Source organism: Cupressus sempervirens, chromosome 7 (genome assembly GCF_028749045.1).
Source record: "Cupressus sempervirens isolate cs-2001-9-10 chromosome 7, ASM2874904v1, whole genome shotgun sequence".
NCBI lineage: Eukaryota > Viridiplantae > Streptophyta > Pinopsida > Cupressales > Cupressaceae > Cupressus > Cupressus sempervirens.
Window position 1 is genome coordinate 101,563,560 of NC_143124.1, and position 25,435 is coordinate 101,588,994.

The 25,435-nt window shown below is 34.3% G+C and overlaps 1 pseudogene; it reads right to left on the reverse strand.

Annotated features, from left to right (window-relative positions):
* LOC149545696 (disease resistance protein L6-like) overlaps positions 1–5,191 on the reverse strand; it is a 93,281-nt pseudogene extending 88,090 nt beyond the window's left edge.
* Between the last annotated feature and the right edge of the window lie 20,244 nt (positions 5,192–25,435).

Here is a 25,435-nt window from a genome sequence, read left to right on the forward strand (position 1 = left end):
TATTTCTAACTCGAAAATAGCAGTAGTATTTATGGGTAGCCTGGACAGTTGTTCGTCCTTATCTATGAATAGCAGTTGTATTTATGGGTGGTTTGGACAGTTGTTTGTCCACTTGCCAAGAATTAGTAAATGGTTATTATTTACTAAATTTTAGAAATTCCCTTTTGGACACTTTGCAACCAATTCTATTATTGGCTGTCGAGTTGTCTTAATCTCAGCCGTTGGTTTGATTTAATCTCGGTCATTGGTTTACCAACAAGAGTAGTATAAAAAGGGGTCATTGGGTCATTTGGTTAAGAGGTTTTGGAAAAATGTTTGCAGTGTTAGCAAACAATCTTGCAGTGTTAGCAAGGGCGCAGTGTTAGCGTGGAGATAACAGTGGGGAATATCAGCAGGAGAAATTAGGAGGTTGTCGGAGTTCTGCCAGTGAGAGGCAAGGAATTTTGTATCTCTTGATTTGCTGAAGTTTAATATAATTCCTCATCTGTAAAACTGGTTTTCCCTTAGGGGTTTTCCCAGGGACAATTTGTCCGAAAATATTGTGTTCATTGTGTTGCTCATTTCTTTTCGTATTATAAGTGAAATTACAGTTGTGTTATTTTTCAATATTAACTGAAAAATTGTTTTTAGCAGTTTAATAATCATTTATGATAGGAGATTAATAATCAGTGACTGCAATAGTTTGATTTTTCACATATGGGCATCTTTCTTTCAAGAGTAAATGTTCACAATAAGAAAAAAGATTATTTATGATAGATTAGATCCATAGTTTAGAGATTCTTTATCTAGAAATTACACGTAGATTAGACTTAATTGATGAAAAATATGATACTTATGATTGTCTATATAAAACAGTATTGAAATCACATGCTAAACAAAAAATTAAGCCTAAAAATGTATGAAAATGTGTGAAATGTTTAAATCATCCTGAATTATTACCTTTAACTTATAAATGCAACTTCGTATAACTGTATTGCTGCAATAACCAAGTTTCAAGTACTCTGATGCATGCAACTCTTCAATCCCTGACAGACTTTGCAGCTTCTCACAAGACTCAACGACAATTTTCTGGAAGCGGATGACTCTGAAAAGACTTGGGAACCTCTCAAGCTCAGGGAAATTTTCAATGCTCAGCAGTTTAAGCTTTGCAAGATCACCATTTACTGCTACACTCTGCAAATTTCTGCACCACTTTACAGACAGACTGTGAAGTGTTGGAGGCAATATAATGTTGTCTAGCTTTTCACAAGAGTCGATATCAATTTCCTCCAAGCAACTCACTCTGGCAAGACATGTCAACTCCTGAAGCATAGAACATTCTTTTATGAAAAACCGTCTCAGCTTTGTAAGATCACCATCTACTCCAATTCGTTGCAAATTTCTGCAACTTCGTGCATTCAGACTGATGAGTGTTGTTGGCAGCGTCATATTCTATAGCTTTTCACAGGACTCAATATTAATTTCCTCCAAGGAGCTCACTCTGCAAAGAAATGGCAACTCCTCGAGCTCAGGGCACTCGTCAACATTTAGTTGTGTAAGCATTTTAAGATCACCACTTACTGCTATGTGCAATTTTGTGCAACTTCCTACATACAAGCTGATGAGTGTTGCCGGCAGTATAATGTTCTCTAGCTTCCCACAGTAGTAAATCTTTATATGCTCCAAGCACGACTGTCTGGCAAGACTTGGTAATTCCTCAAGCTCGAGGCACTCGTTTATATTCAACTGTCTAAGGTTTGTAAGCTCACCGGTTACTACTATTTTTTACAAATTTCTGCACCTCTGTATAGACAGCTTAATGAGTGTCTCTGCAGTGTAATGTTATTTATATTGTCACAGTATTCAATATTGATTTGCTCCAAGTAGCAAAAGCTAGGCAACTTCTCAAGCTCAGGGCAATCATAAATATTCAACCGTGTAACTTTTGCCAGATCACTGGTTACTTCTACTCTTTACAAACTTCTGCACCTTTGTACAGACAGCTGGATGAATGTTGCTGGCAGATTAATGTTCTCTATCTTGTCACAGTATTCAATGTTGAGATCCTCCGAGCAGCTCACTCTGCTAAAACTAGGCAACTCCTCAAGCTTTGAAATATGACCAGTTCCTACCACTCTCTGCAAATATCTGCAATTTCTTACGCACAACCTGGTCAGTGTCATTGGCAGCATAATATTCTGAAGCTTCTCACAATTGTGAATCTCGATTTCCTCCAAGAAGGTCAGTCTGGCAAGACCGGACAACTCCTCAAATTCAGGACAATCTTTAATGTACAAATATGATAGTTTTGTGAGATCTGGTGCCAGTGACAATCTTTTAACTTTTTTACAGCCGGTAATGTCGAGAAAATTCAACGTCTGTATCCTTGCTAAATCCACTTCAACAAGTTTTTCCATATAACAAATTTTTAGAGATTGTAGACGTTGACAGCAAATGCCAGTAATTAAAATCTTTGTTACAAGACTACACCATTTAATCTCTAGATTTTTCACTTCCTTCATTATTGTTCTGGACCACTTCATGTGTATGTTTTCATCGCTGCCAATTGTTGTTCTAGACCACCCCTCATTATTGAAAACCAGTTCCCCCTTCAGAATGGGTTTGAAATCATTGATATACGAAGACTCAAAATAGGCACCCTCTGCAGTATCCCTTGTAAATCCCCAGCCCGTCATAGATAAACTACGGAGATTCAATCCTAGAGATCCTAATAAAAACCATACATCCATTTCAAATTCTTGAAAACTTAATACTACATCTTCAATATCGTCCGACTTTCCTGACAAATCTGGAAACTCTTTCAGATAGGTTCTACGAATGCGCAGCTCTTTTAAATGGGAGGGTGCCTGATAATCAAAATAAAATTATTTTTAACATTGGCGGTTCCCAATAGTCAAGACACTGTCATCACATAATACAGATCTAAGTATATCATTATTGAAGGCTTAATTTTCGATGGAGAAGGACAAAATACCTGCACATCTCTCTGCCATAGTCTTTGGAAACATCCATTTTTTATACCAATGCACTGCAAGTTTTCAAGAGGAATCCATGAAGGAATGCAGCTTGCATTTATATTGGCTCTTGGTTTAGGTCCTCTAGGGTAGTCAAGCTGAAGCCAGAGCGGGGAAATATAGGAACTATATTCCGACTCCCCTAAAAAGTATGTAATTTTACAACCCATGGATTCATCCCAAATTGACTGGAAACATCTGCCTTTGGTTTGAGCAAGGATGTTTTGGAATCCCTTTAATTCCTGCATTTAATATAGAATGCGGCTTAGTAAATATTGAAATTTAAATGTAAATAAGAAACCGATATTTTGGAGTGGCAAGCTTACCAAAGATTGCAGGTGTTGGGGTTGCCACACACGACTAGGATGGTTCAGTTCATCTGCCATTTCTCTTCCTAAGTCTCTCAGGTGGTCATGCATTCTCAAATGAAACCTGTCATCCCTAGTCTTCAGTTTGACTCCCAGGATAGGTTCTCTCGTGGCACCTCCACGTACTAGGAAGTTAACTAATTTATCTATTCCTTTTTCCTCCAGAAGACATTTATCTTTTAGTTTTTCCAAAGCATGGTGAGAGCTCCATCTAGACGCTTCCCATATCCTCTTGGCCATAGTCGCCGACTTTCCAATGAAAAAGCATGCCACATCCATGAAAACCTGTTTCTCTTCATTATCTAATGAATCAATGCTTATCTTCAGTCTCCTCTTCACATCTCCTGGCAGCGTCTTACTCAATTTTCTCAATTCATCCTTCCAATATCACAAATCTCTACCAAAAACATGCCGGCCTAGAACTTGTAGTGACAGAGGAAAGCCTCCACACACCTTTACAAAGGCCTTTACAAGATCTTCATATCCGCTACATGGATGGGATTGGCGGAACGCATGCCAACAGAATAATTCTTTCCCATCTTTTTTATTTAAACCTTTCAAATGGTAAGTAGTTTCAATACTGGCCATTATGAGAACCCCTACATCACGGGTTGTAATAACAGCCAGATAATTATCAAACTTATTTAATAAATCCAGGGGTATTAGAGCTTCTAACTGGTCCATGTGATTGATATCATCCAAAACAACCAAGAAGCTCAGAGAGGGCGGGCTCCTTTGGAAACAATCCCTCAGACGGCTTTTCCCTTCCTCGATACTTACAAAATTGCGATTTTCACAGAAGATATGTCTGAGGAGATCACTTTGCAATGTAGGTAATTTACCACTGGCAGAGGCTTCCTGAACATCAAACAGAAAACTTTTTGTTGAGTACTTAAATCTATTTTGGTTATACAACTCTTTGGAGAGAGTTGTCTTCCCAACTCCGCCCATACCAAAAATGCCAACAACATTGGGTTTTTTATCTCCTGATTTGTTCATTCGACACTGGCTTTCAAAATCTTGAACAAGATCTTGAAGGAACCTTCTTCCAAAATTATTTACAATCTTATCAAGTCCTACTGGATATTTGGCGACATGCAAATGTTTAGTCCTCTGTACTTCTTTTTCCATAGCGGACACTATTTCTCTGCAGTCACTAGAACTGCGACAGAGAGAAGAATTCTATCACACTGAGGAAGAAAATTCTAATTAATCTGATCGAAAAATATAAAAATATAAAAATGGATATGCCAAGTACATCGAAAATAGGCATAAAACTTACTCGGAATCCTTGACCTCATAGCCTGTGGTAAATGAAACTTTTTGCAGGGCTTCCTTCCACCCTTTTAGCTTGTCGCGATATCTTCCCTTCTCTTCATATTTACTGAATGCCTCAGCATATACTCCTTTTTCAACATGGCGGAGCTCCCGTGGTTCCACTTGATAAAACACGGGAATAATCCTACCTGTACTCTGTAACATGAGATCTAGCTCAGCGAGACACCAGGGGGAATGTGCATATCCTTTGGAAAAGATGGCAATGTGTGCTGAAGCGGAGAGAATGGCAGTCTCAATAGTGGAAGGAAAGGAAGCTCCAAGTTCTTTCTCTTCTGAGTCAAGAAATGCCCTGATATTCTTCTTCTCAAGAGCTCTGTAAAGCTTTGTAGCCAATGTCTGTTTGACATCGGGGCCTCGGTGGTTGATGAACACGTCAAAGAGTCTGGAAGATTGTTCTACTTCTCTTCTTTTGCCGAGTGGTTCAATTTCAGAGAAAGCATTTTGCTGGTGAGATGACGAAGTTGAAGCCATATAGGGAAGGATGGGTAATAAAAAATATTAATCTGTGAAGCTCGGAAGCGATGGAGATGTTCGGAGGAAGAATGGAGTGAGTTTGAGTTGGAGTAGGTCAAGGCCTGTATATTGCCACTACAGCCTCCTTCCAGTATGGGGAAAGTGAAGGATGCAATTACTGCTTCTTTGGGCAAATAAAAGGATAATATTGCGAGAGACAAAACCGTACTCTCAAAAGCAGAGAGAGGATTGATCCGTCTCTCCTAATGAGGAGAAAAAAAAATTCGAGCATAGTTTCTGATGAAACAAGTACATATATACGTGTAATCTTTGAGTGCACGTTATGCTATCTAATTTCCTTATGCATGGACTCATCGCACTATTTAATAAAAAATAATGATAATTGGGTGTGTTTTCTCTAAAATAGCGCGGAAGGAACGCAGAAGGAAGGACCGGGGCAATGATGTTATGGGCTTACAGCTGTGGTGCATTTCACTTTTCGTACGTTTTATCCTCTTTTGCGCCAAAGCAAACAACTTGCATTTTCTTCCTTCCGCAGGCCCATTCCCAATCAAGTCGCGACTTTGGATAATGGATAGGGGAAAACTTTGGGGATAGGAGTTCCATTAATTGTTATAGTTTTTGTGATAGATATTTTCAAATTATTATTATTTTAAAAAATTAGAAAATGAAAATATATGTATTAATAGTTAGTCATACATGTATTAATAGTGAATTATTTTTATTTTATTTTTTTGTTGGTGATTATTCTATTTGTGCATTATTATTGCAGCATTTCATAAAGATTGGTGAGACATTTAGCTATAAATATTGACATATTTTAATGAGTGACTAGACTGATGAATGAAAATAGTAGGTATTCTATGAGCATTTTAAAATGACACTTTTGGACCACTTCGTGCTCAAGAATTCTTAGAGAGATCTTCGAATACCCAAAATCCAAAACCTTAGCTTTAAACCCTTCAATCACCTATGGAGATACATAAAGAAAGGCAAAATTTGAATTACAGTTAAGGAGTTCTAAGTGCGCAAAGTTAGCCCAACCAAGGTGTTTTCCTATATCAAGAAAATTAAAACATAAAATATACAAAGTATGATGTAGTGCAAGGTAGGAGAATCTCCAAAGGAGATGTCCAAACCCCCAGCAAACAACCACACAGTAGAAATACAACAACACCACAACAATAATGCAAGATATGATACCAAATCACAATTCTTTATTCATAGATATAACTGATTACATGCAATATGCCCAGTTGTAAGGCCTTCCAAGTTAGGGCCAAATACAAACAACAATTACAATAATAATTATGCAAGATCCAACAAGATCCACTTACAAACTCAATTCCAACTAGTCCAGATCCACAACTGGATAAGAACACCAAGCAAATCCTCTGGTTCTCAAACCGTAGCCATAGCTCTTCAAAATTCGCATCTACACAATACCCTTCACTCCTCCAAATGAAATGAATTCTCCAACTATCTAAAGACTCCACAAAACCCTTATACCCAACTAAGCCACAAGTCGGCCTAGTTCATTACAAACTAAATTAAATTCCTCACATTAAATATATGTTCAGCCACAAGTCAGCCACAACACAAATTAAATACCAAAAGTTGGCTCACAAACAACTCGGCACAAACATAACCAAAACCAATACTGGCACTCGACACCAACAAGAACACTCGGCACTAATAGGTTTACTTGGCATCCACTAAGAGCTATAGTAACTTGACATCCACTAGGAGTTGCAGTAACTTGACATCCACTAGGAGCTACAGTAACTCGACACCCACTAGGAGCTATAGTAACACAGCCTCCACTACCATCTACAGTGACTTAGCATCCATTAGGAGCTACAATAACTTGGCCTTCACTACTAGCTATAGTAACTTGACCTCCACTAAACAATTCGGCTACAACAAAAAATTAGAAACCACTGGCACTCGGCTCCAACATGCAAGATTGCAAGAAATCCTAGGATGCTCCTATATCAAAGTAAGTCTAGAAAAAATATTAAGTAGGGGAAGATATTCAATAGTGAATTGGGGTCCAATATAGGTTTACTCACTTTTAAACATTGAATTGTCCAATGGCAAATCATTCATATGCCAATATTTGGTAACTTTTTGGCTTTTATGTTTTTTTTTATCCATGTTCGACTCATCTGTACACTTCTACTAGTAATTTATGAGCCACTATTAGAGATTTGTGAAGTACTATTGGATATCTTGTGAACCACTATTGATGATTGAATGAATAATTATTGGTGCAACAAGGGTCAAGTATCGGTGGACACTATTTAGGACCACTTTTGACTCTTCTATGGATAATATCTCTTGTAGAGTGCATTTTTATTAGTGAGAAGTTAAGACCTTTTCTTTATACACTTAAGTCGCACACAAGAACAATAACAACCAAAATTGGGATATTTATACATTGTTTGGTACCTCAATTGAGCATGCAAAGTTTTTTATAGCCACTACTAGGTATTTGTTACAAATAGGCAATACTGAGAGGGGGGTTGAATCAATATTATAACACTTTTACACCAATTAATTATCTCAAAAATTAACCATATGAATCCACAAAGAACTGTTAGAAATAGGAATTACTGAGAGAGGGGTGAATCAGTAGTCTACAAACTTTATTCACCAACTGGAAATTATTAATTACTTTGAACCATGCATAACAAAGTAAACAAGTAGCACTTGTTGAACAGTAACAGTAACAATGCACAAAGATAACTCATAACACCATATTTTGTCAACTAGGGAAACCTTGGCCAAGGGAAAACCCCAATGGGGATGATACCCACTAGATAATATACTAATATATAAGTTTCCTATTAGAGGATGGACCCTATTAGGAGTCAATGAGAAAATTCAGTATAGAGAGTCCCTGTTAGGAGTTGTAGTACAATAGATGCAAGATGAGCCCACTGTCCAAACATGCACTTCTAATTAAAAGAATAACTCATTTCCCAAAAAATTAATTACACTTCTAGAACATAGATATTGTAACGTCTTCCTTGACTGATCTTTGATCTCCAACTCGATCTCAAATAACAAAAATAGCTTCTCAAAACTTCACATATATCGCTTTCACAAAAAATTGCATATCACAATACATCACATGCTTTCAAAACTTACACATTCCACACTTTGAATTTGCAAGATGTCCTTTGCACAAATACCATCCTTTTCACAAATTGTTGCTAGGTCGGTTAAGACCATAATATACTTTTCCAACTTAGAGTAAACATCTAGGATGTTGGCCCTAATTGGTCAAGTAATTATTTTGTAAAAAAAAAATTCCTTCCTTTAATTTCATTGTCCCATTTAACTGGTAAAACATGAATATCACCTTTCCATACAGTATGTACTAACTTTCGAGGTTATACATGTCATCATAAACATGTATAGAATCTCCGTCTAACTTCGCTAGTCATAATATGACATAAGTAACAAGTTACAACACAATACACTATTATAAACCAAATTCATACTTAGACATTTTTCTAAGTACCAAAAGCTAAGTATCTCTATTTCCAACGTTTCTTATAAGCATGTACATCATGTGTTTCCATAAATGACAACAATTACATATCTTCATTAGCCAATTGTCAACAATCTCCCCCTTTGGCATTGATGGCAACAAAATAGGGAAAATTGGCTAAATATCAAAAACTTGTCAAAAACAATAAAGTAACATTGCATTGATCATCTATTACAACTTAACCATCTTACATATGCTCCCCCTTACAATATGATTGCATACCTTACAATTTTATCTTCTCCCTTTTACCCGATTTACAATTTTCTTATGCATTTTCTCCCCCTTTGACATCAATGACAATGGTTAGAATGTCAAAAACTGTCAAAAACTTTGTTCTTCTGCCTTAAGCTAATAGTATCTTCATGTAATCATCAAAACTTGCCTTAAGATTGGTTAAATATTCTATCCATGTATCCTTGGTTGTTTTAGCAGAGGTGAGAATTGCACATAAGGCATATGATGCAATCTCAACTGCATTAAGGTCAACATATAAAAAGTTCTAGAATGAGTGGCCTTGGCTTTGACACATTCCTCCAAGTGTCTCTCAATAATAGATTTTTTGGAGCAATAGATTCTCTGAAATCCAATAATCTCTTCAAAATTTGTTCTTTCTGAAGTTCTAGTTTCTTGATATCACAATGAATACTAGCCACTTGTTCGTCAAAGTCATCAATTTTACTAGAAGGTTGTTGTATCTGGCTAGATAGAGCCTCTATCTCACTCATCTTTCCTTCAATCTAACTATCAAGATCCTGGTCAACTTATGAGGTAGTGTACACTTGATGTGCAATACCTTTACATCCTATTGACATTTTTCGAAGTTCCTTGATACAAGTATCAAGACTTATCAAATCTTTCTTGATGTTCTGACAAATAGTGCTAAACAAGTTAGCATCATGTGAAATCTATGCCTTCAATTCTACAACATTCAACAAATTTGAAAATTCTTCATCAAAATATTTTAGCACTGCCTGTGCCCTTTGTTCAGGATCTGTCTTTGTATGCTGGACTGCCAGAGCACTATGTAATTTGTCAGTAACCTCCATCAAGGTTCTCTACATGCTCTTCACTATTTTGTTTTCATCAATGAGTTTTGACAAAGATGAGATCAAGTCAGTTTGATCATCATCATCAGTTGTCAGGCTAGCAAGCAAAAGTGGAGTAGATAAACTAGAAGGTTTAGTTTCATCTTCCCTTTGCTTCTTTTCAGCTACCTCTTTGACTCTTCTTTCTTCTTTCTCTTTCTTTTCTTTCTTTTTCTCTCTTTTCTTCCTCCTCTATTATCTTCCTCTTATCTTCCTCTAACTTCCTCAACTCTTCTTATCATCCCTTCTTCAAGCAATTTCTACTTGGCCTCTTCTATTTTCCTCTTTTCTTCCTCCAAAAGCCTTTTCCCTTCTTCAATTTGTTTCAATTGATCTTCAATATCCTCGGTATGAGATTCATTCTATTCAGAACTCGCAAAAGGGTTAGTATCATCAATGTTAATGGTAACATTGATTTGATCAATTTGCATTATGTCACCACTTACTGACACTTCTGAGGTTTTGGATGCTGATGAAGATGTTGCCTTGGATTTTGTCAACATCTGACTTATGGCTGTCACAGTTTCACTTCTTATCTTATCCTTCTCACCCACCATAAATAGATATGGTCTCACTTTTTTTCTTAAGTAAGGTTCCAGATTGTTCAACAATCTCTTGACTTCTCCATCATCATCAATTTTGCATATAGTCTTTATCATAGACTTTTGAAGTTGTATGTCCTCTTCTCAAGTTGGTGCCTTCTTCTCAAAAGTCTATCATAGACCTTTTGATTTACTATGCCTTCAATATCCTTAAGTTTCATATTGTTAGCTATTATGTATCTCACTGCAAAGAAATCCATCTAATCTTTCTCAAAATTATTATACAAGTCATAAAATTTGTTCATCTACACAAGGTTGCCTTCATTAACAATGGCTAAATTAATCTTCTATATCTTTGGCTTCCAGGGTTGTCGAGCTTTCCTTGCTAATTGTTTAGAAGTAGTTACCTAAACTCTACCTGTTTAGCTTCTTGTTCTTGTTCTTGTTCTTCACTAGATTCAACAATTGTCAATAATTTCTTTTGTCTCTTTCCTGGTGATCTAGTGGCTTGTTGCTTGACCCTTTTTGTCTTGGTGGTCACAACTTCCACTAATCTCTTTGATTTCCTCTTTGGCTCACTTGGCTATACATCTGATACTACTACATAAGGGATGCTTTGTCCTGAAGATGTCTCTACAATAGACACTAATAAAGGTTTCACAGTCATTATACCTTGTTTCATAGTTTGTTTGACTGCCTATGACTCACTTTCAGTCATACCAGCTTCTATTAAAGCTTTCTTCATTATTGTCTTTATCTTCTTGTGAGATGCCTTCTCTAAGGATGCCTAATGGGTTGATTGGTTAATCTCTTTATAAGTACCAAATCAGTACTCAACTTGGTCCTTCTCAGATTTCAACAATAAATCAATGTATCCAATTACTACTTCATCACTCAATTCATAACTTAAGGGATCAAGAAATGTTTCCCAAGGTTCTACTACTTGAATATAAGTAAAATCTGTATCAACCATAACACAAATATCTTCTTTAAATCTTTCTAAAATTGTAGGTGCAATTCTGAATCTCTGTCTCATCTCATTCTTAAATGTTTTCATTATCAAATTCCCACTATCTAGGATTTTGTCTGTTGGATGTCTTCTACATACATCTGTGATTTTCTCCATTGTACATCTCTCACTACTCATAATCTCTTTGATTGATAAATATGGAAATCTATTAAGTACATGAAAGAATATATGATTGATTAGTGACTAAAATCTAAACACACCAGTTTTAGTCCTCTTGACTTTCTCCAAGTTTTCAAGAAGTTGCATTCTTAGAATTTCACTAAGGTTAACTTGTTCCTTCTCAGCACATATCTTATAGGCTGCATAAATGAATCTGACTAATAATTCATCAATCTTAGGACTTGCACATATAGAGTAGGCAATTATTCTACTCATGAATCTTATATCATCTTGTTTAATGGTGTTGATCACCATGGCCTTTCCATTATAAACTGCTTTTGTGTAGCTCTCAACTTTCTTCTTAACTAGTTTCTCACCTATAGGTACACTACCTTGTTTGTTAAGACTAGTTAACTCATGAATAAGGTTGGCTAAAATATCAACTACAATATCTTCCATCTATAGTTTTCCATCATGTATTCTACTTAGTATGATTTGTTTCCACTCATCGGCATCCAATTCTCGGTAGAAATGATATTTGAAAAGATCTAGTTCCCTCAAATGTTCAAATCTAGGTTTCACAATCATATCATGATTAAAGACTAGCTCCATATCCTTGTTCATATACTCGCTCCCAATAGATTCAAACTTACTGGCAAGATAACTTCCTACATCTTCCAAATAAACTAAATCATTTAGAGTAATGGATAATGTTGAATTAGGGTTTCCTTCTACAGGTTTTACGAAAATAACCTTCAATTTCATTCTCTCCCCATTATTAACATTATGAACTATTGACATATCCATGATTCTATCAAATCTAAAATTTACTGAATAAATTATGTAGATAAATGATAAAATACCTTATTCTGAAAAGAGGATTTTCTTCAAAATCCCCTTGTCAAGTTGTTTTTGAGTGCTCTATGCTTCTAATCTAATAGCAATGAACTGGTAATCAAGTTTGTACTCCATTTTATTCATTTAACTCGAACTTACATTAATTGTGTACTTTGCAAACATGAAAGAGATGTCAATTACATTTTGAAATCAAATATCTACTCAATATCTTCTATCTAATCTTCAGATGCTACCCGAAGTTTACCATAGCTTCCTTCCATCATGAAAATGCTCCAAGAATCTTCACTCCATGAAATTCTCTATAAAAACATAGTTATCATTTTCTGCTACATAATTAACTTTCCCTATAATAACAATAACTCTTAATTCCTTTGTAACTAGTTTAGATATGCTCCAAATTGCAAGTGAGCTAAGATACAGTCTAAACTTATCTCGATACACCTTTTCCCAACTTCACTACCCATAATTTGATCTCTGAATGAAGTTTTAGATTCTGGTGCTATGAAAAAGCTTAATTCAACTTAATTGAATGAAACTTGATTACTGAGTTCGGTCTTCCTGTCTCATCATCTTCTAACTTTTCTTTTGAGATGTCTAATCCTTTTACAAATTCCTCATTGAGTTCTTCTCAAAGTTTACTAACTACATTTCTTTGTTCTTCATTGTCTTCCTTAGTTTTAGAGTTCCTCTCATGGTTCCTTTTTTCATTTCCGATGTTTCTACTATTATTACTTCTATTTCTGAAGTTTCTTCCATTGTTCCTTCTATCCCCAAAGTTTTTATCCATTCTACAATACTTTGTTACATATGTCTGAAGTTGTTACATAACTGACATACTAGAGTTCTGCTTCTAGGATTCTGTTGATCATCAGGTGCATGACAATTCTGAGTTGTGTGTCCGTAGTTGTTACACTTATAACACATGATCTATTTTCTTTCTTCATAAGGTCTTGCTTCTCTTGATGCCCTTTCATTAGATTTTCTTCTATCTGTAGGGTTAGTATTTCCAGACATTTTACTATTCCTTCTATTATTATCATTTTTAGTTTTCCTACAATCAATTGCTTTATGACCCATACCATGATAATTATGACAATAAAAATCCTTAGCATGATTAAATGACTTATTTGTACAATCTCTTTTCATATGACCTATTTCATTACATGAAAAACACTTACCTCTAAATTCATATCTAGTTTCCTTAGGAGATTCCCCTTGCTTTGGTTCATCCAAAACCTCAACCTCCTTGTCTTGTCCAACTTCTTTAGGTTTATCTAAAGATTGACTAGATTCAATCTTATCATCAAACTTATCTTTTTCTTTTAGATCTGATCTAATCTCAGGTTTCTTTATAGACATGTTAGATAGATAACCAAGACTAGTCTTATCATAAGTAGGCCTTTGTATTGACATTGAATCATCAAGCTTTTCTCTTCTAGAATAAAGTTTCTCGAGTTGTTGCTTATATTGAGTTAGTTCACCTTTGACAATAGTGTTGTACTTATGAAGTTCTTCATGATCTTCTTTCAATGTTTCAAATTCATGTCTTCTTTGCTAGACTTGCTCTAAGATTTGTATTCCCAATCTTCAAATCAGATTCAAATTTTCTAGGATCACTTCTCAAAGTCAACTTTAGATTTGTAATTTTCAATTCATGCTTTAAGATCTTGTATACTGCCTTCAACTTTGAATAATCATCATCACTAGTTTTAGATTAAGTGGATTCAGGCTTGGATTTGAGATGTCCAATCTTATCCTTTAGTTGTCCAATGTATACTCTGGAGTCTTCATATCTATTCTTTAGCTTATCTCTTTCTTCAGTAAGGAGATCAATTTGTTCAAGTACCTCTTCAAGGTTCTTCATCAACTGCTCCATATCCATAGGGATCTTACTCAATCTTGTAAGCTTCTTCTAAGTAATTATGCTCTGATACTAATTGTTAGAAATAGGAATTACTGAGACAGTGGGGGGGAATCAGTAATCTACAAAATTTAGTTTCCAACTGGATATTATTAATTACTTTGAACCATATATAAAAAAGTAAACTAGTAATGTTAAGTAGTAATAGTAACCATGCACAAAGATAATCATAACACCATATTTTGTTAACTAGGGAAACCCTGGCCAAGGGCAAACCTCAGTGGGGATGATACCCACTAGATAATATATTGATATATAAGTTCCTTGTTAGAGGATGGACCCTATTAGGATTCAATGAGAAAATTTAGTATAGAGAGTCCCTGTTAGGAGACTTTGAATCCCTATTAGGAGATTCCAACCCTATTAGGATTTGTGCCAACCCTGTTGGGAGTTGTAGTATAATAGATGCAAAATGAGCCCATTGCCCAAACATGCACTTCCAATTACAAGAAGAGCTCACTGCTCAAACAAGTAATTAGAGTTCTAGAATATAGATACTGTAACTTCTTCCTTGACTAATCTCTAATCTTCAACTCGATCTCAAATCACAAAAATAGCTTCTCAAAACTTTACATATATTGCTTTCAAAAAAGTTCGCATATCATAGTACATCACATGCTTTCACAACTTACACATTCCACACTTTGAATTTACAAGATGTCCTTTGCACAAATACCATCATTTTCACAAATTGTTGCTAGGTTGGCTAAGACCACAATATAATTTTCCAACTTAGAGTAAACATCTAGGATGTTGGCCCCAATTGGTCAAGTATTTATTTTGTAAAAAAAATAATTCCTTCCTTTAATTATGTTGTCTTGTTTCACTGGTAAAACACAAATATCACTTTTTTGTACAACCTGTACTGACTTTCGAGGTTTCACACGTCATCATAATAATGTACACAATCTCCATCTAACTTTTCTAGTCATAATATGATGTCAATAACAAGTTACATACAAAACAATACACTATTGTAAACCAAATTCATACTTAGATAATTTTATAAGTACCAAAAGCTAAGTATCTTTATTTCTAAAGTTTCTTGTAAGCATATACATCATGTGTTTCCATAAATGACAACAATTACATATCTTCATTAGCCAATTGTCAACAAGAACAATACTAAAAAGTAACACATAACAATAATGGACTCATAACACTATGATTTGTCTTCTAGGAAACTCCAGCCAAGCGAAAACCTCAATGAGATGGTACCCACAACTATATACTAATCTAAAAATACCATTTTAGGAGTTTTGAACCTATTATGAGTCATTGCATGCATTTAGTACATTAGTCTGTGTAGAGGACTTGACCTTGTTAGAGCTTTCAATCTTGTTAGGAGTTTTTTTTACAAACAGAGCTCACTGGTCAATAAGGACTCATTGTCCAATATATAAAAAGTAATAGATGCAATACGAAAATTATTGTTTTGACATCACAATGCTTGATTAATCCTTAGAGTATCTTTCATTTTATTTGACCAAACATCAAATCTCACATCTAATCATTAATACAACATCATCAGTATATCATACAAAGAATCCACATTTAATTATCCATGCTCACTTACAAAAACTATCATTGCTTACACCCTTCGAAAATAATTCTTCAATTTGTTGTGTTCACTTAACATGTAACACATTAACCAAATCTTGATACTATAATCTTCTATCCATTGGTTAAAATCTAGAATGTTGTCCCTTCAATGCCAAATAATTGAATTGACAAGGAAACTCAATTCCTTGAGTCAATTTTCCTGATAACTAACACATAATCTATTTTTTGTAATATTTAATAGTTAACATATTTTCCATCCAAAATATGTATCAACCACTATCGGAACACAAGTGAACATACTTATACCATGTAGACCTTATAATATAAATATCAAAATTTATGGCCATAACTGACTATCCTTCTAAGCTCGCTGATGGAAACAATCTGATTGTTCACTATTTCTTGCATTATACTTAGACAATTTTCATATACAAAACTTGACCATAGTTAAAACTGATGTTATACAATCATTCCTATTATCTTAGTTGTCATCAATGAAACCATCTAACTCATTATATATTATCACTTGCCTAATCTATATACTATATACTAATCTGAAAATGCTTTTTTAGGAGTTTTGAACCTATTATGAGTCATTGCATGCATTTAGTACATTAGTTGTTGTAGAGGACTTGACCTTGTTAGAGCTTTCAACCTTGTTAGGAGCCATTTTACAAAGAGAGCTCACTGGTCAATAAGGACTCACTGTCCTATATATAAAAAGTAATAGATGCAATGCCAAAATTATTGTTTTGACATCACAATGCTTGATTAGTCCTTAGAGTATCTTTCATTTGATTTGAGCAAACATCAAATCTTGCATCTGATCATCAATACAACATCATCAATATATCATACAAAAAAATCACATTTAATTATCCATGCTCACTTACAAAAACTATCATTGCTTACACCCTTCGAAAATAATTCTTCAATTGGTTGTGTTCACTTAACATGTAACACATTAACCAAATCTTGATATTATAATCTTCTATCGATGGGTTAAAATCTAGAATGTCATCCCTTCAATGCCAAATAATTGAATTGACAAGGAAATGCAATTCCTTAAGCCAATTTTCTTGACAACTAACACATAATCTAAATTTTGCAATATTGACTAGTTAACATATTTTCCATCCAAAATATGTATCAACCACTATCTGAACACAAGTGAACATACTTATACCATAAATACCTTATAATACTAATATCAAAATTTTTGGCCATAACTGACTATCTTTCTAAGCTCGTTGATGGAAACAATCAGATTGTTCACTATTTCTTGTATTATACTTTGACAATTTTCATATTGAAAAATTGGCTATAGTTGAATCTGATGTTATACGATCATTCCTATTATCTTAGTTATCATCAATTAAACCATCTGATTCATTACATATGATCACTTGCAAATCACCCCTTTTGGAATTGATGGAAACACTTGGTGAAAAATGACTATGTCAATGTCAAAACAAAACCTTATCACAAAAAGATTATTCATACACACTACTCCCCCTTTATACATATTGTATGACTTCACATTCATCACTCATTTTTTACTGGCTATTCTGTACTCCACCTTTGACATCAATTACAAAGGAAAAATTCCAAAGGGTACTATATATATAGTAAAAAATTGTTTAACCAAAAACCTAAACAAATCTTCGCACATATGCAAAATTAACCTTGAGGGCTACAAAATCAATATCACATACCTTCAAGTTTTTTGCAACTTGAATTTCACCATAAATTGCATATGCTTCTACTTATGTTTCTTGTAGATCTATTGACCTAAAAACTCCATAAGAATTCTTGGATGTCTCCAACAACTCCAATTCCTTTTGAATAATCTCTAACTTTGGTTAAAGAAGACTTTGCAGTAGTGAAAATGTTTGTATCACCCTTTCTCTCTCCCTCTGTAACACACTAGTTGTATCAAATGTTTGATTCAACTTGTCAATCTCCATAACACTCTGGTTTGATTTCACTAAAGTTTATGCACTTTTCTCTAACTTATAAGTCTTCTTCCCCGATTCCCTTGTCTACCTCTTTCACATGCTTAACTAAATTGATACAAGTAATATATATCTTTTTCCTTCTTCTATAGATCCCTTAATATTTTCATATTAACTTCATGTTATTTTCTATAGAAGCACATACCTTGAGGAATTTCTTTTTAATGTAGTTTCGTTATGCTTTTTCATTAGCAGATTGCTCTAGTGAAGTGCAATGAGCAACAAAATCACTAAGCATTATGTCCAAATTTTCCACAACATCATTTTCTTAAAAGGTTATGTGCATGGGAAATGCCTTGTGCAATCTATCCAAAGCTCTTCTTAGAATATTTTTATTCTTTCCTAATTTATTTCTTTATTGATCTTTGGTCTTAGTAGATGTCATTAATGATATCTTCATCAAAAGATTATAGATCATCATCCTTATGTACACTAGAAATGGTTTTTCGTAAGTCATTTTCCAACAATGTCACCATGCTAGATGAAGTAGGTGTAACTATCATACTGTCCATTACTTTTCCTTCAACCTATGCACTAGTTGTGATGTTATCATGTGTTATTGTGCCCTAATCTGATAGTGTGACTAATGGAATGTCACCTTGTTCAACTATGTCAATTGTGATTAACGAAGATTTGTCTTCATTGATAACATTCATTGTTTCTTCATTAATAATAACTTCTTTTTCTCTCTTTCCTTTTCCTTTTCATGCTCTTCATCATTACTCATTCCATCTACCTCATTTATTGCTTCAAATACGATATCTTGGATTTCATCATTGGAGATAAAGTTATCCATACAACCTTATTTTTCTTGTTCTTATTCTTCCTATGAAGCATCAAGCGTTATGGGTACACCAGAGAAAAAAATGCTTGGTTTGTTAATTGTACTAAAGAAATGATTTGCATCCTTTGTTTTGTCAGGAAGATTCATTGTTTTTTCTCTCGTTGTTATTCTAACACATTTTGGTGTAGGTAAATGTTGAGCGGTCATTTTACATGATGCCAATGATAGAAACTCTTATGAGTTTCTCCCTTGAAAAGTTTATCTAATTGGACAAATCCAAGGTTCCAAATGGTTGTTTTTCAACCTACTAGGTAGCTCAATTGAAGATAAATGTGAATGTTGATAAGGAGGCCTTTGTTGGTACATTAATCTGTAAGACTTCTGAAGGAATACAATACACAAACAAATATTTTATTTTTTTATTTTTTATTTTTTGATGAATGAAAATTATGAAAATTCAACTACTGTGTTCAAAAGAAAATGACAGAGTTAGGGTAATAAGAAATTTAAAGGAAATTATCAAAAATGAAATTCCTAATGGACATAAGTCAAATCCACGATGCTTCTGCTAATTAAATCTTCAAAAGGATAAAGTAGAACACTAATGAAATTAGGAGAAATGTATCCTCAACTCCACTGATGCAATCATCAAAGAGAACAATAAAATCATAAGATGTTTCACAATTCATCAAATCGGATAGCCATGGAAAATGCAATTACACGAGACAAATCACTATGCAAGAACTTGAAGGTGATCATTTCTCCAATTCATCACCACAAGAGAAATTTTTAGCAAATGACAAACACCAGAACTAATTGATTGCACAAGCTTTAACATACAATAAAACTATTGGCTCCATCATTATTCATGAACATAAAATTCATAAAGGAAATGCACATTCTAGCAAGAACGCTAGACATAAAATGAGAGAAGCAATAGTATACTTTATTGCATCAAAATACTAGCCTTGAATACATATTATATCTCTATATTTATAAGAACCCAATCCTTAATGAATTTTTTGGATCTAGGGCTTTTTCCTTGCAAAACACATGCTTGAAATACTAATTTCAAGCAAATTATGTACAAATGGACTCCTAACTAGGTGCTAAGTAGGAATCCATTCTTATTTTATTCATTAAGTGGTGCATAGGCCTTTACATGACTCAAAAGCTCAGAAAGAAGAAAACAATGAGAAGAGAGAAGACTTGAGATGATTTGGAAGTCTTTGGCACTTGTTTAGAGGAGATCTTGAGCTTCACTATGAGTCTGCCAATTAAACTGCTACCAAAATGTGTTTTTGGTGCATGAAACACTCAAAAAATAGAATTGATGGTTAATTGTTGGCACTACTAAAAAATGGTCAAAAATTGTTGGCACCACTGCAAATTGCAAAAATATTTCTAATTGTCAAAATTTCAATTTCCAGCATCTGGGTTTTGTGACCCTTCCACCATAATTATGTTTGAATGTTCCCCTTTGAACTTTTGGATGGTGTAGGTGATTTCTTGAGGATCTCAAAAATATAAAGCTTCATACTTTTCCCTCAATTCCCTGTGGAAATTATGAACTTCTTGCCTTATTTATGCAAAATCATCATACTTAGAGTCCAACTCCCTTAGCGTCTCCTTAGTTTTGAAAATGCATCCAACATTATCCTTAGAGGATATTGCTTCAAGTGATGCTTGAATTTTTGTACAATTATTTTCACTAAGCTATTGATCTCATTTTGGTTTTGACAAGGTAGTGACAAAACACATAAGTAATTATCTATTAGAAATATAGTGCAAGCTAAGTGCATAATATATGTTGAGCATAAGGCTCCAGATAGTCCATGTCAACCAATATGATAGTTAGTGGTGAGCACTAGTAGGTTGTCGAGAAACCAATGTGTCTCGATTCATTTAGGTGTTGAGCCAACATATTAGTGATTAGAGTGATTAGAGTGTTGAGAAACTAGTGAGTTGAGTGATTAGTATTTGCCGAGTGATTCAGGTATCAAGTAAATAGTGAGTGTTGAGCTATTTAGAAATCAAGTTACATCATTAAGAGCACGGTAATAGATGAACATTAGAGTCTTTATATGTTGAGTTACCAGTCAAAGACATAGTTTTTTGTAATGGCACAAACTACTATGTAAACCATTTTTGGGCCAACATAAACATTATTTTATGATTGTAGAAGATAAGGATTGAGTCATATTCAGGATCCCTATGCTATCCATGCAACCAATTAGAAAAAGAGATGAACTAGGCAAAAATTTGGATCAACCATAGTCATTGATCACTCCTTAGCCCATCTATGCAAATGCCTATTTAAGGAGATAAAACCCTAAAAAGTTTGAGAGTGATAAGGGTGTATGGGATACACAAGGTGATGAATGCTAAGAGTAGAGATAGAATTCATGGGGGTTAAGATGGCTAATACATAGTTATGAATTGTAGAATTGGCTTAAGGAGAATAGAGAAAAGTGGTGAAAGGATATAGGAGACATGTCTGATCAGAAGGATCAAGGATTTGATAGTAAAGAGGAGATTTGACATCAAGTAGTAAGGTTCTAACTAAAGGATCGAGTGTTAGATCATTCTAATAGGTGATATAGAGTAAATCTCTTAACAGAGTAGTCCTAACAAGATTTTGTAAATCTCTTAATCGAGTGCTTACTTTATTGTGAGTTGAAATCCTTTGAGCAAGGTAAGATCTAATAGTCTTGTAAGCCTTTGATAGGGTAGACCCCTCATAGGGTAGATCATATATTATGACCAAAACATTGTAACCATAATTGGCTTCACTTTACAACTATAGTAGTGAATATTTGTGGGTGTTATCCCCACCTCAGTTTTACCTTCTCCTTGGAGGGTTTCTGGGTAATCAAATTTCTTGTGTCATGTGCTAAATTTGATTTATACTATGGATGTGATGTATGGTAGTTATTTTTCTTTACATGCTAAATTAGGAGATGGATGTGTGTTGAATGTTTTAAGGTTAAAATTTTAAACTGTTGATTCACACCCCCCCCTCGCCCTCTCATAATTTACTTTTCCATTGTTAATTAAAACAATTGGTATTAGAGTGTTGGTTATCTTGAAGGAAAGCTTGAAAACTTGAGAGGAAAAAGGTCTTGAAGATAGAAGTCTACTTATTGGAAAAGAATATTGAAAATCAAAAGATTGAAATACGACTTATCCTACATCAGTTGAATAAAACAAGAGATATATTGCACCAGTCATTGAAGAAAAGAAAAGAAATAGCCATGCAACAAAATGACACATAATATAAAGATATGGACACTACTAGATTATTTATAGGGGGAAACTCTAAAGAGTTTGATGCAACAATTACAGATTTGATGGAAAAGAATGGAGCCCTAAATGAAGAAGTCAAGAATATCAAAAGAGATCAAGAAATGCAATTAGTATTTCTTTGTGAGATGGCTGAAAAGAAAAAGAAAGTTGAAGAAGAAAAAGTCATGATTGAAAAAGGAAAAAAATGTTGTCTAACAGAATTGAAGAGAAGACATTAGATATAGAAAAGCTTGCCAACATGCAACTGGATACAATCAATCAATTAATGTTTGCAAACCATGAATTGAATGGAAAGGGCATTGAAATCACAAAATGACCTACTGCAAAATGAATTAAGAACAAAGAGAGAAAATCTTAATAAGCCAAGTGAAGCCATAAAGCATTTTGAGAAATTGATGGAATCACCAAGACCTAACAATGATACTACTAGATTGGGATACACTACTATTAAGGAAGGAGAATCATCTAGAAGTGGTGAAAAAAGGAATAATAAATGTAAGAACAATAAATCCACTTGTCATAATTGGGTCATACAACTAATGTCTACAGGAGAAAAACTGTCAACCAAAACCCTAAGCAAAAATATAGAGAATATTGCTACAACTACAATAAGCAAGGAAATCAGGCACATGAATGTAGGACCAAGAACATGAACACTTAAAGATTTGAAGGATACTATTACAATTGTTAGGAGTTTGGACACAAAGCATATGAATGCAGATCCAAGCCGATGTGGTCATCAAACAACCAAGCAAAGGTACACCATACTGGAAACTCTTATAATTGGGAATACAATACAAGGTATATTTGTCACTATTGTCAAGAATATGGTCATGTTCCTAAGAATTGCATAAGAACACATTTTAGAGGAAATTACAATAGATGGTTCAGTGAGATCACATGCTTTAGTTGTTTGAAGACTGGTCATGTCAATAGAAATTGTCCAACAAGGTTACTAGTACCGAGTAGTGAATTCAACAAGGGTATAGAAAAGGTGGATGTTGAAAAGGTAAAGGTGCAAATGAACAAGACATGGAAAAAGAAGGAATATTGCAGCACACCAAGTCATGATGAGGTCACTCCATTCAATGGATCAGGTGATCACATCACCCCCAACTAGGCAATCAAAAGATATTTGTGGGACTGATATTTGAAAGATTACATTATGCATCAATTCCAAATATATAAGATCTAAAAATTATATATATGTATGAATTAAGATCCAATGAAGAAGCTCTAAGTATGAGTTATACATTAGATATGATGTTTTCTATGTTGTTTCCAAGCATGGAAAATATTATTATTATTACTAAGCATTTTGGAAAATTGTAGTGTAAGCCGAGTGATGGAGTTATGTTAGTGTGAGCCAAGCTCACTATGTTAGCAAAGCATACTGGGAATCCTATGTAAGCCAAGTGTGTTGGAAATCCTATATTGGCTGAGTTTACAATTGTATATGCACTGAATATTTAATGTCAAATATGAAGGGTTATATAGTCAATTTTTGACTCACTTGCATTCACCAAAGTTTGAAGAGCACGAAGGAGATTGGTGAAAAAGAGTTTTCAAGTGTTTGGGAACTAGATTCAACTATTTCTCAACATAATTCTACGAATTTAAGAGGTATTTAACTAGTGTTGAGTTACATTGTTTGGTTTTTGCAAACCCTAGGAAGATAAAATGGCAGCTAGTTCTTCATCTACTATTAGAAAAGAGGAGAAAGAAGTTTTGCATACAAGGGAGACTCATTTGGTGCACTATTGATGATCCAGCACCGAAGGTTCTCATGATTTAGGATGTGCATTGTTGTTACACATGCAAAGTTGGTGAAGTTGGAGACATGAATATTCGAGATATATACAAAAATTTATGTCAAAATAGTGTTTTGAAGGAGGAGAACAAGATTTTGGAGAGAAAAGGGTTTACGCATGTCTTAGACTTTCCTTATGTCTTCAAAATAGAATAGATCAAAATAGTTTTAAGCAGGATTCATGAAAATTAGATTTGGTTAAAAGGTTGACCTATAATAATATGTAAAAGGATTGTACATAGGGTTATAGGGTATCCTACCCTTGAGCAACCTAAAAGCATGCAAAGTGATGCAAAAGAAGTCATAGAGAAAAACATAGGTGCAATGTGGAATAAGAGAGGGATGTCAACAGATATGATATCTGATCTCATTATTGCCTTTGGAGTCAAAGTGATAGCCCATAAACTCTTTTAGTCAAGAAAAATGAACAATATTTCATGTATGTAAGTGGATTTAGGTTACAAAATAGTTAAAAGAGACCATTCCTATGACATTGTGGAGTTACAACTATAGCAGCTAATAGAAAACTTGGAGGCCATAAGGAAAGCCAAAAGTGCATCATGTAAATTTTGTTCTTTAATTATTTTCATATTCTTCTACATGAAAAAAAAATTTCCCACCTTTAGAAAGATTTTTTGGAAGAACAACAGATTAGTTACCCAACAAATTGTAGAACTCATAGAGAAACAAGGAGATAACTTTTAGTAATGACTAGTTACTTTGAGGATTTTAAGAAATCCATGAAATAGAGAATGAGGATACATATATCATTAGTAGAACAACATTATAATGATGTGCATTTTCTAGTGAATGTAGGCTATACATATGTGCAAGTAACATTACCCAAGGTTATATGGTTGAAACCCTTTCCATATGAGATTAATCTTGATGAGGCCTTTGTGGCAATCACAACTCTACTTGTAGAAGAAATTGACAAGGATACAATGTTCTTTGGTAACATGAGGAGGCAAAATCTAGAATAACAATCAACTTACATACTACCTCAGTGTTGAGAAAGAAGAAGAAGAAGAAGAAGAAGAAGGAGAAGGAGAAGGAGAAGGAGAAGGAGAAGGAGAAGAATAGGGCCAAGTACCATTGAAAATAACACCGTGTTAGAATATACAAATGGGAAGATTACTTCTAAGAGGTTGGGGGGGGGGAGGTGTGAATCAGAAGAAACACACTTTAACCATAAAACTTTTTAACTGAAATAAATTGCATGCATACCATATAAACACATGCATCAAGACACATAACACCAGGTTTTGGTCACCTAGAAACCCTCCAAAATGAGAAGGTAAAACTAGGGTTAGGATGACACCCACAAATTATCACTACAACAATATTGTTTGACCACTTCCAATGGTTTGTCCTGTGAGAGGCCTACCCTATTAAAGGCTTTACACTCTGTCAAAAGTGACCTATTCAAAGGATTTATAAACACTTACTTGAAGTGTTACCCTGTCAAAAGATTTATCACCTTGCTAAAGGTTCTACAACATAGCTATTAACCTAATCTATCAACATAGGATTTTCCTTCCTAATAAAATTGCTAGAGAGTATTGACCTAATAGCTTACAATCATTTATTGCTGATTTTAGGCTCTTACCTGCTCACTCTATTTTGATCCTCTCTGATTTGATATCTATTCAAAACTCTGATGTGTTAT